General features: G+C 34.6%; 1 protein-coding gene across 2 annotated transcripts in view; it reads right to left on the bottom strand.

Moving 5' to 3' along the window:
* prkcab (protein kinase C, alpha, b) overlaps nt 1-12,348 on the bottom strand; it is a 203,583-nt gene that overhangs the window by 157,173 nt on the left and 34,062 nt on the right. The window lies entirely within an intron of this gene.

Raw genomic sequence — 12,348 nt, 5'->3', positions numbered from 1 at the left:
GCAGAAAATTTGCTGATACACACACACACATACAGGTATATCAGAGTTAGAGATATAGGCTTGGTTTTTTTTGGTTAAGTTTTTGTAGCAATGAAATAAAAACAGGCAGATAAGTAATATGGAGTAAAAGAGGTGACAGGAAAGAAAATTAAGAGGAAAAACATGCAACAAAAAGGGAAATTAAGGAAAGAAGGCAAGGGGAAATAAAACTGATTTGATTGAACTGAGTTAGAGTTTGTGTTATTGTTTTATTATCATCTGATTGTGAACCACAAAATTCAATTTAATATATTGCACAGACTAAATTACTCCAAAATGAAGCTGCATAAAATATTTCCTGAAGTCTCTCCTTTCTGTGAGAAATATGAGTCCGTGGAGGCTACAATATCTCATAGTTTCAGGGGTACCTCAGGGCACGCACTGTGGCCCCTTTATTTATTTATTTTTTTAATTTTTTTATTTATTTGTCCTGTCCTTTTTGTTTCATCTAGTTTGTTGATGCAGGGCTCTGCTTGTTTACTTGCTATTCATTTTTCATTAGTCTTTTTTGTCAGGGATTAGTTTTTCTCACCTTCTGTAAAAAACAAAGGAAACCTAACTGTCGACTGCTAATTTCTCTGTTAACCCTTAATAGGGCACTCATTGAAATACTTGCAAATTCCATATTTCAAACCTAGAGAATATTGGAGGATATTACATACTGACAGAATGTGTAAAAAAAACATACAGACCCGGGGAAGGGGGGTAATATTTTGAGAAAAAAGTTCCAAATTTATGACAAAAAAATCTCAAATTAACGGTAAAAAAAAGTTACAAATTTGTGAGAAAAAATCTCAAATTTGTGACCAAAAATATCTTAAATGAATGGTAAAAAAGTTACAAATTCATGAGAAAAAAAATCTCAAATTAAAGGTAAAAAAAAGTTACAAATTTATGAGTAAAAAATCTCAAATTAACGGTAAAAAAAGTTACAAATTTGTAAGAAAAAAATATCAAATTTGTGACCAAAAACATCTTAAATAAACGGTAAAAAAAGTTACAAGTTTATGAGAAAAAAAATCTCAAATTAATGGTAAAAAAAGTTACAAATTTGTAAGAAAAAAATCTCAAATTTGTGACCAAAAACATCTCAAATTAATGGTAAGTTACAAATTTAGGAGAAAAAAAATTCAAATTAACGGTAAAAAAAACTTACTGAAAATGTGCAGATTTATGAAATTTAAAGTGGTGAATCTGCGAGAAAAAAATTTGCTTTTTCCCCCACTTTTGTTCTCTTAAATCTGCGACTTTTTTTGTAGATTTGCCACTTTAATCGAGTGAATTTGCAATTTTTTTCTCGAAATATTACCTCCCCCCACTGAAGTTACAAAATACGGTTCTTCGCCCGATAAAGGGTTAAGTGACTGGTTTCCCAAAAAACATATTTGAAACATATTATCATCTGATTGTGAGTCAGAAGAGCTCAGAATAGTTGGAGGCTTCTTGTTCTGACATATTGTTGAGCAGAAGAGCTGATCCAGGGTCAGCCGGGGCCAAGTAGAGCAGTAGTTCTACTAAGACAAATAATGAAGCAGACAACAACTAAAACATCTCTCTGTCTGTGCATTTATATATTTTTTATATTTTATTGTTTCTTTTAATCTAAGTCCTTTGCTATCAGTTTAAAGGTCCATTCTGACCTCCTGAGTGTGTAACAGTCAGCTTCAAGCCAGAGACTCCTTGGAAAGTAACAACTTGATACTTTGGGATTTGTCAGAAAAGACACAAAATTACCCAAAAAAGAATCAAAGTAAGACACAAAATGACAAAAATTACATAAAATTAAGCAAAAAAATGACTAAAATTGACCACAAAATGACAAAAAATGACCACAATATGATACAAATTGACCAATAAAGACACAAAATGACCCACAAAGACACAAACTGACCAAAAAAGACAAAATGACAAAAAAAGACACAAAATGACCAAAAAAAGACACAAAATTACAAAAAAAAAACCCACAAAATTACAAAAAAAGACACAAAATTACCAAAAAAAGACATTAAATGACCAAAAAGACTAAAACACATGAACACTTTAACACAGTGGAGTGATTTGGCGACCCCCAGAAATCATCTCACGACCCCAATTGGGGTCGGGACCCCAAGGTTGAGAATAGCTGAAGTAGGCAAGAGGCCACACACACATTTACACATGCACACACATACTGTACTTTACACACACATCCACACACAAACACATCCAGATGCACAGATGCAAATATACAGATGCTGGACGAGAACCCACAGATGGACACTCACACATGCAGACACACACACAGCCTCCTCAGATATGCACACACTTAAACACACACACACACACACACACACTGAGAAACACACACTGGCACAGCCTCTTATTCTCTGTCCCTCTCTTAAGCCGTCCAGAAGTGTATTTTTGTAGCACGAAAACTGCCGAGCCCCAGAGAAACACAGTCACGCTGTATTGAGGTCAAGAGGATTGAGCCAGAGAACCAGAAGGCCACTGTTAGCAGAGGAGCAGTCAGTAAACTGGGAGGCTGCTGCTGCTGCTGTTTCAGCCTCTTTACTGCTGATTAATGGCACTCCACTGACAACGAGTGCACGACTCTTCTCATCATCACTCGGAGTCTCTGTGCTCGGCTAATTGGCCTAGTTAATCCACACGCCTTTTTAGCAGTCCACAAATTTTGTATTTCAGAAACCCCAAAAATGCATGAATATCATATAATCTAAGTCAGATAATTATATACTCTATTATTATATTTATATATAAGATTATTGTTTGTTTTAATGTATTTTTATCAAAGACAAAGAAAGAAGAAATCTGTCATGTGAAACAACCAAAACTGTTCAAACTTTACCATTAAAAGAAATTACTTAAAAAGAATCAAAATGACCAAAAAAAAAGACAGAATTACCAAAAAAAGACACAAAATTACAAAAAAAAGACAAAAAATGACCAAAAAAAATACACATAATTACCAAAAAAGACACAAAATGACCAAAAAAGACACAAAACGACAGAAAAAAAACTAAATGGCCAAAAAAAAAGCGGTTTTCAAGAAGAATCTCAAAGATCCTCTGCTGATCAGAGAGCACCAGTCAGTTTTTTTGGTCATTTTAAGTCTTTTTCCGTAATTGTACGTAATTTTTTGGGTTATTATAAGTCTTGTTTTAGTAATTTTAAATCCTTGTTGGTCCTTTAATGTTTTAATGTCAGTTTACATATTTTTTTTGGTCATTTTAAATCTTTTTTTTTGTTTTTTGGTGTTTTTATGACTCTTTTTAGTCATTTTACGTCTTTATTTGGACATTTGAAGTCCAAGAAAGAAAGAAAGAAAGAAAGAAAGAAATGAATTTATGTTGTTTCAGCCTCTTTACTGCTGATTAATGCCACTCGACTGACAACGAGTGCACGACTCTTCTCACCACTCGGCGTCTCTGTGCTCGGCTAATTGGCCTAGTTAATCCACACGCCTGCACCCGAGCCTGCTGCAGAGCGATTAGTCAGCCTGTGGAGTGCACGGCTCGTAGCATTTGGAGCTGAATAAGGCAGAAGAAGAAAAAAAACCAGGCAGCAGCTGTGGTGAAATGGCATTCTGTGCTTTCTGCAAGATGGTTTCAATTAGCACCTGCTACCTCCCACGCCAGCCCGCGCTCTCTATTGTCTTTTTTTATATTTCTTTGACTTTTTTTTACTTTCCTCTCTGTTCACTTTCAACAACAATGATGTGACTTTTTCGGCAGAGATAGTGAAAGAGCTTTAAGGACAGCAGGTCAGCAGGTCGCTCTGAATGTTCAAACCACTTATTGGTAGTAAAACCTGTAAAAACTGCTCAAAGTGCTTTTTGGACACAAACCATGTCTTATTCTGAAGTATTGAATTATTGTACAGTGAGAAACTCTCACTGTACAATAATAAGCTGGACACCAAGGTTATGATAGTTAACGAAAACTAACGAAATAACGAAAACTAGAATTGAAAAATCAACAGTTCTCTACATTTATTTATCTGATCTTTATCTTATCTAGTTAATGTCTTACTGGTTGTATAATAAGGCCATACAGAATAAGGCATTAATAACTACTTATATGACTAATTAAGAGCCAATATGTTACTTATTTGCATGCTAATAAGCAACTAATTAATGTTGAATATGTGTTCCTTAATCTAAAGTGTTACCGAAACTTCTTTTTAACATTTAGGAAGACTTGGATGCCAACAGGTTTTTGGATATGCGCAAAAACATTTAATCACAAGGCCGACCTTTTAAAGAATTGGTTGAAAAAAAAGAAAGAGGGAGGTTGTTCTCACATTTGAAAAAGTCCACAACCAGTTAAAAACATCCTATTTGATGCAAAGAAACAGCTGTTCCACTTTTTCATATTTTGACGAGATAAATGATATGTTAGGGAATCCACAACTTTTTAAACACAGATGATAATTTTACATTAATAAGATTATGCACAGCTGCATATAAACAGGAATACCAGTGGAAAAATATATGGTCGCTAATGTATTATTATATTATATTACATTATGAAGCATATTATAAAGATTTAGAAGGTCAAGTACCCTATATTTGCTGATTTGACCTTATAAGTCATTATGAAATGCTTTATAATGTGTTACTCTTACTGTAATAAAGTATTATGAGTTTTATGATTGATTATAATTATATTATATATTATTCTATAAGCAGATTATAATGCATTAAAGACATAGAAAGTGCTACAGAATGTTAATTTTTGTAAATATGTATTTGTTCTTAATGACTTTCTTGGTTAAATAAAGGTAAAAAAAAAAAAAAAAAACCTTAATATTGTCTGAATGTAATTACTGTCAATGACAAAGCTTCACACACTTTAAAGTTGATATTATTAATAATTTGTCTCAGATGACAATGTGAAATGTTAAAGTGTTTTCTCATAGGGATGAATCTGCAGCTCCACTCTGCTTTATGAAGCTTTATAGTCACTTTCAGCTCATTAAATTATCTGTTTAGCTGCAATTTCACTAATTGGATTTTCTCTTATTTTATCGTTTTTGGCCCCAGCAGGCAGCTGTTAAAAATAAATAAATAAATAAAAAAGAAACCCTCTTAAAAACCCACCATACACTACCTGATTAGCCCCAAACAGCAGACAGACACAGTTAGTAACAAGCTGGTGAACATATTGGAGCATTTAACAGCTAAAGAGGCAGATATTTCCCTCCGGAGGCGTCAGAAACCAAAAACAAGAGCTAAAACAGCTGATTAATGCTTTTCTGAAGAACAAAAAGAGGAGAATTGTGATCTCAGCCTCCATCTATCTGGTCAACACTCCCTCTGCTCTTGGTGCACTAAATAACTCATGACCTTTTACCGTGCCGACAGGACGATATGTCAGGGAAATGGGAAATGCATGAGGTTGCCATTTAAACCTGATTTAAACCTACAGCCGTCTTCTGCTATGAGAAAAAATGAACAATGGCTCCTGTGAGCTGTGTGCCTTTTATCCTGTCACACAGGCTGAATGAAGGATTTGATGATACATAAATGGCCATAGTGAGGAAAAGATCATAAGTTCTGATTTCTGATATTTAACCCTTTGATGCTCAACATATTGGCACCTTTTCTAAAGCACAACATGGGTCCAAAATAACCTGCATTCATTCCCTTCATGTTATTTAATGCTGCTGTGTGTTTCTGTGCTCTATCTTTTGATATCAACTTATTTTATCATTGAATATTCCAAGTATTCTTTAAATATCTTGTTTTTGAAAACAACAGATCATTATTTCCATTTTTCATCTCATACTTTATGAAGAAAAAAGTTTTTGTATTATTATATAGCTAACTACTTGGCTAAGTAGCTTGCTAAGCTAAGTACTTAGCCAAGAAGTTAGCTACGTAGTTAGCTTAGCAAGCTACTTAGCCAAATACTTAGCCATGAAGTTAACTAGGTATTTAGCTTAGCAAGCTACTTAGCTAAATACTTAGCCAAGAAGTTAGCTTAACAAGCTACTTAGCTAAAAATGGATATGGGTCATTTTTGACCCATGTTGTGTATTAGAAGAGTAGTGACACAAAAAGGGATTTTATTCAAAACTGAATAAAGGAAAACATAAAATTAGGATGTATGATGATCAAAAACAAACTAATTGAGGAAAACCTGGAATACTCATTTTTTGCAAAGATATAAAACATAAGAACTCAGTCGGGTCACTTTAGACCCATGTTGTGCATCAAAGGATTGGTGTTAGCCAGGCTACCGTTTTAACATGATAAAGGAAATATTACTCTGGGAAATAATATGTAGCTATATCTGTCTTTGGCTACGGTCTATGGTTCATCCTCAGGGAAACCATGAATGTCGGCACAAAACTCAACCAATCAAACAGCTGTTGTCTGGACTAGAGTGGTTGAAAAAGAGACAAAAGTGTGCAGGACGAGTGGTTTTGAGACTCGAAACCTTCTCTTCACTTAAACTGGTCATTTTGCTAATTTTGTGTCCTTTTTTTGGTAATTTTGTGTCTTTTTTTGGTAATTTTGTGTCTTTTTTGGTCATTTTGCATCTTTTTTGTCATTTTGTTTCTTTTTTGGGGTCATTTTGTGTCTTTTTTGGTCATTTTGAGTCTTTTTTTGGTCATTTTGTGTCTTTTTTTGGTCATTTTGTGTCTTTTTTTTTACATTTTGTGTCTTATTTTGGTCATTTTGTGTCTTTTTTTGGTCATTTTAAGTCTTTTTTTTGGTCATTTTGTGTCTTTTTTTTTGGTCATTTTGTGTCTTTTTTTTTACATTTTGTGTCTTTTTTGGTCACTTTGTCTTTTTTTTTGTCATTTTTACTGGGGCGGTTTTAGTCATTTTGTGTCTTTTTTCTCAAAAAATGAAGAAGAAGATGAAGGGTCATTTCAACGAAAAACTCCAGTGAAAATGTCACACTGGAAATGCAAACAGAAGCGTGCAGGACGAGTGGTTCTGAGACTCCAAACCTCCTCTTCACTTAAACTGCTCTACAGATTCAGCCGGCCCGTTGAATACGTCTGTGGTTAACCTCACTTTCAGATATAATTACGCCCACCGCTCTCACTCCTCTCTCTGCCGCTGACTTTCTTCTTCCAGCCCTCCACCTCTCTGCTCCACGTGAAGAGCTGCTCTTACAAACGGAGGCCTAATGTTTCACTCAACAGCCTCCACGCCACGCCGCCGTGTGAAACCTGCTCCGTCCGTCCTGCAGCCGGCTGGATCAGAGAGCTGTTGACAGACTGAACCGACGTGTCGAGGCACCATGGCTCTATCACATTCAGTTTGCATTACAGAGGCTGCAGGGCGTCGCAGCGATAATGTGCTTTTGTAATACCTGCGGGATGGAAAAAGCCTGTTCCGTGTTCAGGGTATAGATGTGTGTGTGTGTGTGTGTGTGTGTGTGTGTTGATGTATGGCTTTCTATTCCTGCTCTGCAGAGAGATACTGTATGTTGGTGATTCTGCTCCAGCACCGTCTCTTTATACTCAAATAATACAATAATGTGCACGAACATCAGCTGGAGCTTTATGTTTATGCAGGACACAAGTTATACAGGTGAAATTAATACACATTTTAAGGCAGCTATTCTCAACCTCGGGGTCGCGAGATGATTTCTGGGGGTCGCCAAATCATTTTGGAAGTCAGCTCTGTCTCCACTGTGTTAAAGTGTTCATGTGTTTTAGTCTTTTTGGTCAATTTGTGTCTTTTTTGGTAATTTTGTCCTTTTTTTTTTTTTTTTTTAGCAATTTTGTGTCTTTTTTTGTCATTTTGTGTCTTTTTCTGGTCATTTTGTGTCTTTTTTTGTAATTTTGTGTCTTTTTATTGGTAATTTTGTGTCTTTTTTGCTCATTTTGTGTCTTTTCCTGGTCATTTTGTGTCTTTTTTGGTAATTTTGTCCTTTTTTTTTTTTTTTTTTTAGCAATTTTGTGTCTTTTTTAGTCATTTTGTGTCTTTTTCTGGTCATTTTGTGTCTTTTTTGGTCATTTTGTGTCTTTTTTGGTCATTTTGTTTCTTTGTTTGGGCCATTTTGTGTCTTTTTTGGTCATTTTGTGGTCACTTCGTCTTTTTAGGTAATTTTGTTTCCTTTTTTTGGTCATTTTGTGTCTTTTCTGGTCATTTTTTGTCTTTTTTTGATCATTTTGTGGTCAATTTGTGTCTTTTTTGGTCATTTCGTTTCTTTTTTTGGTCATTTTGTTTCTTTTTTGGGTCTTTTTGTGTGTTTTTTTTGGTCAATTTGAACTTATTTAGAAAGTATAGCTGGAGGAGATGTATGTGAGAATATAGGATAATTCTATGGTCTGTTTGTTGAAAAAGTATACAGAAATTGCATTTCATATCAATTATTGTGATAGTACTGAATTGGTAGAAAAGCAAGCGCTAGTGAACAAAGCCGGTCATTGTTTGGAGAATTCATTACATTTCTAGGGTTCATCCCTATGTTCCCCGGTCCTTTTTTAGAAAAAAGGTCCTATGTTCCCCGTTTTTCCCAAAAAGGGTCCTATGCTCCCCAGTGTCATACAAACAGGGGAACATAGACGGGTCATTTCGACGAAAAACTCCAGTGAAAATGTCTTACTGGAAATGCAAAGGGATTCAGGAGCTTCTGTCATCAAAATCGTTTAATTTTCAAAAGTTGTTTATGTTGTTGTTTAAGTTGTTTATGACCAAACGTTATGAACCAGCCACTCCACCATTCACCTGAACCAACCTGAGTATTGCTAATCTGACACAGACGATCTGTTGTAGTGAGCTCCGAGTGTTAAAGTGTAACTCTGGACGACATCCAGACTTGTTGTTACTGATACCTGAAGCAGCTACCTGATAGAGGCTCTGCTATCTGATACGGCTAGTCCCTAAATTAAGATAAAAGGGGAGTGATCAAAGGTGAACAGGTGGTAAACTGAGCTTCACCTTCTCTTTCACCTTTCAGGAGGTTACCACTAACAGTCCTCTTGATCTGTAAGGCAGCTATTCTCAACCTGGGGGTCCCGGCCCCGATTGGGGTCGCGAGATGATTTCTGGGGGTCGCCAAATCATTTTGGAAGTCAGCTCTGTCTCCACTGTGTTAGTGTTCATGTGTTTTGGTGTTTTTGGTCATTTAATGTCTTTTTTTGGTCATTTTGTTAGTTTTTTTTTTGTCATTTTGTGTTGTTTTTTGTCATTTTGTGTCTTTTTTTGGTCATTTTTTGTCATTTTGTGGTCAATTTGAGTCCTTTTAGCTTAATTTTATGTATTTCTTTGGTAATGTTGTGTCTTTTTTGGTAACTTTGGATCATTTTTTGGTAATTTTGTGTCCTTTCTGGTCATTTTGTGTCTTTCTTTGATCATTTTGTGGTACATTTGTGTCTTTTTTTGGTTATTTTGTTTCCTTTTTTGGTCATTTTGTGTCTTTTTTAGTCATTTTGTGCCTTTTTTGGTCATTTTTTTGTATTTATGTAATTATGTGATCATTTTGTGTCATTTTGTGGTCAATTTGATTCTTTTTTTGGTAATTTTGTGTCTTTTCTGACAAATCCCAAAGTATCAAGTTGTTACTTTCCAAGGAGTCTCTGGCTTGAAGCTGACTGTTACACACTCAGGAGGTCAGAATGGACCTTTAAACTGATAGCAAAGGACTTAGATTAAAAGTAACAATAAAATATAAAAAATATATATAAATGCACAGACAGAGAGACGTTTTAGTTGTTGTCTGCTTCATTATTTGTCCAAAATTCGTCGTATCAACTGAGTTTGTCTGATCTGAACTAAAGAGCCAGAACATCTTTGAGCTCCTGCTTCTTTCTGCATGAACATGTCCTCCCTCTGGCTTGAATACTGAACAGGGAGATTTGTGGAGCAGCCCCATTCACCGTTTCGCAAATTCATCATGTTTATATTTCCTGGTTGTATCGTATGGATGGAGAACACAATAAAACATGTGTAGAAGTCACTGGTGACTGGAGAGAAGAAATGTGTAATGAGAAAGTGAAGAAAATGAGCTTTGGCTTAAGTTGTTGTTGGCCATATTTCTGTTTTCATAATGTAATTAAAATCCTCAGGATGCATTATTACAGACAGACATACCAACAAAACAGTTGGTGAGAAACTATGCAGCCACCTCAAACCCACACACATCCTTTTATTCACTTCAGGGCAGCGAGGATAACAGATTTACTAACTGTTTCATTCATTTAATTTAGCTGTAAGCATACACTGTAAAAATGTAAAATCTGGCAGCTGTGGTTACCAAAATATTTCCATAAAAAATACAGTACATATGTCAACATCTTTACAGAACAACTTGTAAATTTTACATCCTAAAACTGTAGTAATTAAAAAAAAACCATTTTAATGTTGTAGATTATAGCGTCCTTTACTGCTAATTAACAGGATGATGCTGCTTTTATACTAATTATTTATGCAAAATTGACATGCAGATTTTGCTTATTATGCATTGAATACCAGTAAATTAATATTCAGTTATTATTTATTGTACACTGAATACCAGTAAAATTTACAAGTTGTTCTGTAAAGTTGTTTACATATGTACATTTTTTTTTCTGTAAAAGCAACATCATTTTTTTAGTCATTTTATGTCTTTTTTTGGTAATTTGTGTCTTTTTGTGTTTTTTTTTTCTTTTTTGTTCATTTTGTGTCTGTTGTTGTCTTTTTTAGTTATTTTGTGTCTTTTTTTAGTCATTTTGTTTCTTTTTGTGTCTTTTTTTAGTAATTTTGTGTCTTTTTTAGTCTTTGTGTCTTTTTTTAGTCATTTTGTGTCTTTTTTAGTCTTTGTGTCTTTTTTTAGTCATTTTGTGTCTTTTTTGTCATTTTGTGTCTTTTTTTAGTCATTTTGTGTCTTTTTTTGCCATTTTGTGTCTTTTTTTGTCATTTTGTGTCTTTTTTTAGTCATTTTGTGTCTTTTTTTAGTCCTTTAGTCCAACATAAAATGTTATTTTCAAAAACACTATTATGCTCAATAAAGAATTTTAAATGTTGCAATTGTGAACAAAGGTTGCAAATATAACATATAAGAGGGTTACATCAAGTCCTATCATTTATATATATATATTTTTTAAATATATTTGACCTTGTCTTCAGTTTTACTTGGTATATCATCATCAAAATGAAACTCAATACCAACATTCAGTTATTATTTATTGTACATTGAATACCTGCAAATTTTACAAGCTGTTCTGTAAAGTTGTATTTTTTGCAGAATTATTCTGGTAACCACAGCTGACATTTTTTTTCTGTAAAAGCAACAGAATTAAAAAAAAATTACAGTGTAATTGATGGACTGCTTTCATGAAATCAAAGAGTATTTTGCCTTTTATTTTCTCTCTTTATTATTTTCTCTATCATGAGATGCTGCAGGAATAAAATAAAATTGAAGTTGCCGACTCCGACACACAAACAGCAGAACAGAACAGAATCTACAGTCCTACTCTCCCGTGTCATTTTTTATCCGTGGTACCCCGGAGACGCAGATCAAAAGATAAAATTCCTTCCATTCTACGATACAAGATGCCAAAAAAAACATGGTAGCAAAAGCAGTGACTCTCCCCTGTGGAGCCTGTTGCTATATTTGCCCTGAGCGGAGCAGGGAGGCTGGGAAAGACGAGGAGGAGACACGACCACGGCACCTTCAATTAGAGACTCGGACCTGACAGCCTCCGTCCCCCCACAAGAGAGCACAAGGTGCTGCAGAGCTAATACTGCAGATGGAGCAGCAGCGGTGGAGGTGGATGCATGTATGCATGCAAGAGGAGGGCAATAAAAGGAGAAGTCTGCATGTGCACTGATGTGTTTGGACAACTGGCTGCGTCTGCAAAAACTCCTGCTTTAATGAGAGTTTTTAACAATGTGTGAAAGAGAGATAATGCATTAACAGCCTGTCAGAAATACAGGCATCTCATATCACACATACACTGCAGAAAAGGTGTCTAGAAACAAGATAAAACAGTAAATCTGAGGGAAATGATCTTGCTGCATGGACAGATAATTTACCTTGACAAGATTACTTAAATTAAGATTATTAAATCTAGAAATAAACATGTTGAACGCTTAAAACCAGAACAAAACCCAGTTCAAACCACTTAAAACCAGAATAAAACCATTAAAAACCAGAATGAAACCAAGAGATTTCTTAAATTAAGGTTATTAAATCTAGAAATAAGCATGTTGAACGCTTAAAATAAGAAATTAGCTCTTAAAACAAGAATAAAAGCAGAATAAAACCACATAAAACCAGAATAAAACCCAGTTCAAACCACTTAAAACCAGAATGAAACCAAGAGATTTCTTAAATTAAGATTATTAAATCTAGAAATAAGCAT

The sequence above is a fragment of the Centropristis striata genome, chromosome 13, assembly GCF_030273125.1.
Source record: "Centropristis striata isolate RG_2023a ecotype Rhode Island chromosome 13, C.striata_1.0, whole genome shotgun sequence".
Taxonomy (NCBI): Eukaryota; Metazoa; Chordata; class Actinopteri; order Perciformes; family Serranidae; genus Centropristis; species Centropristis striata.
Note: the sequence above shows the minus strand (reverse complement) of the source record. Positions and strands in the feature narration are given on the sequence as shown.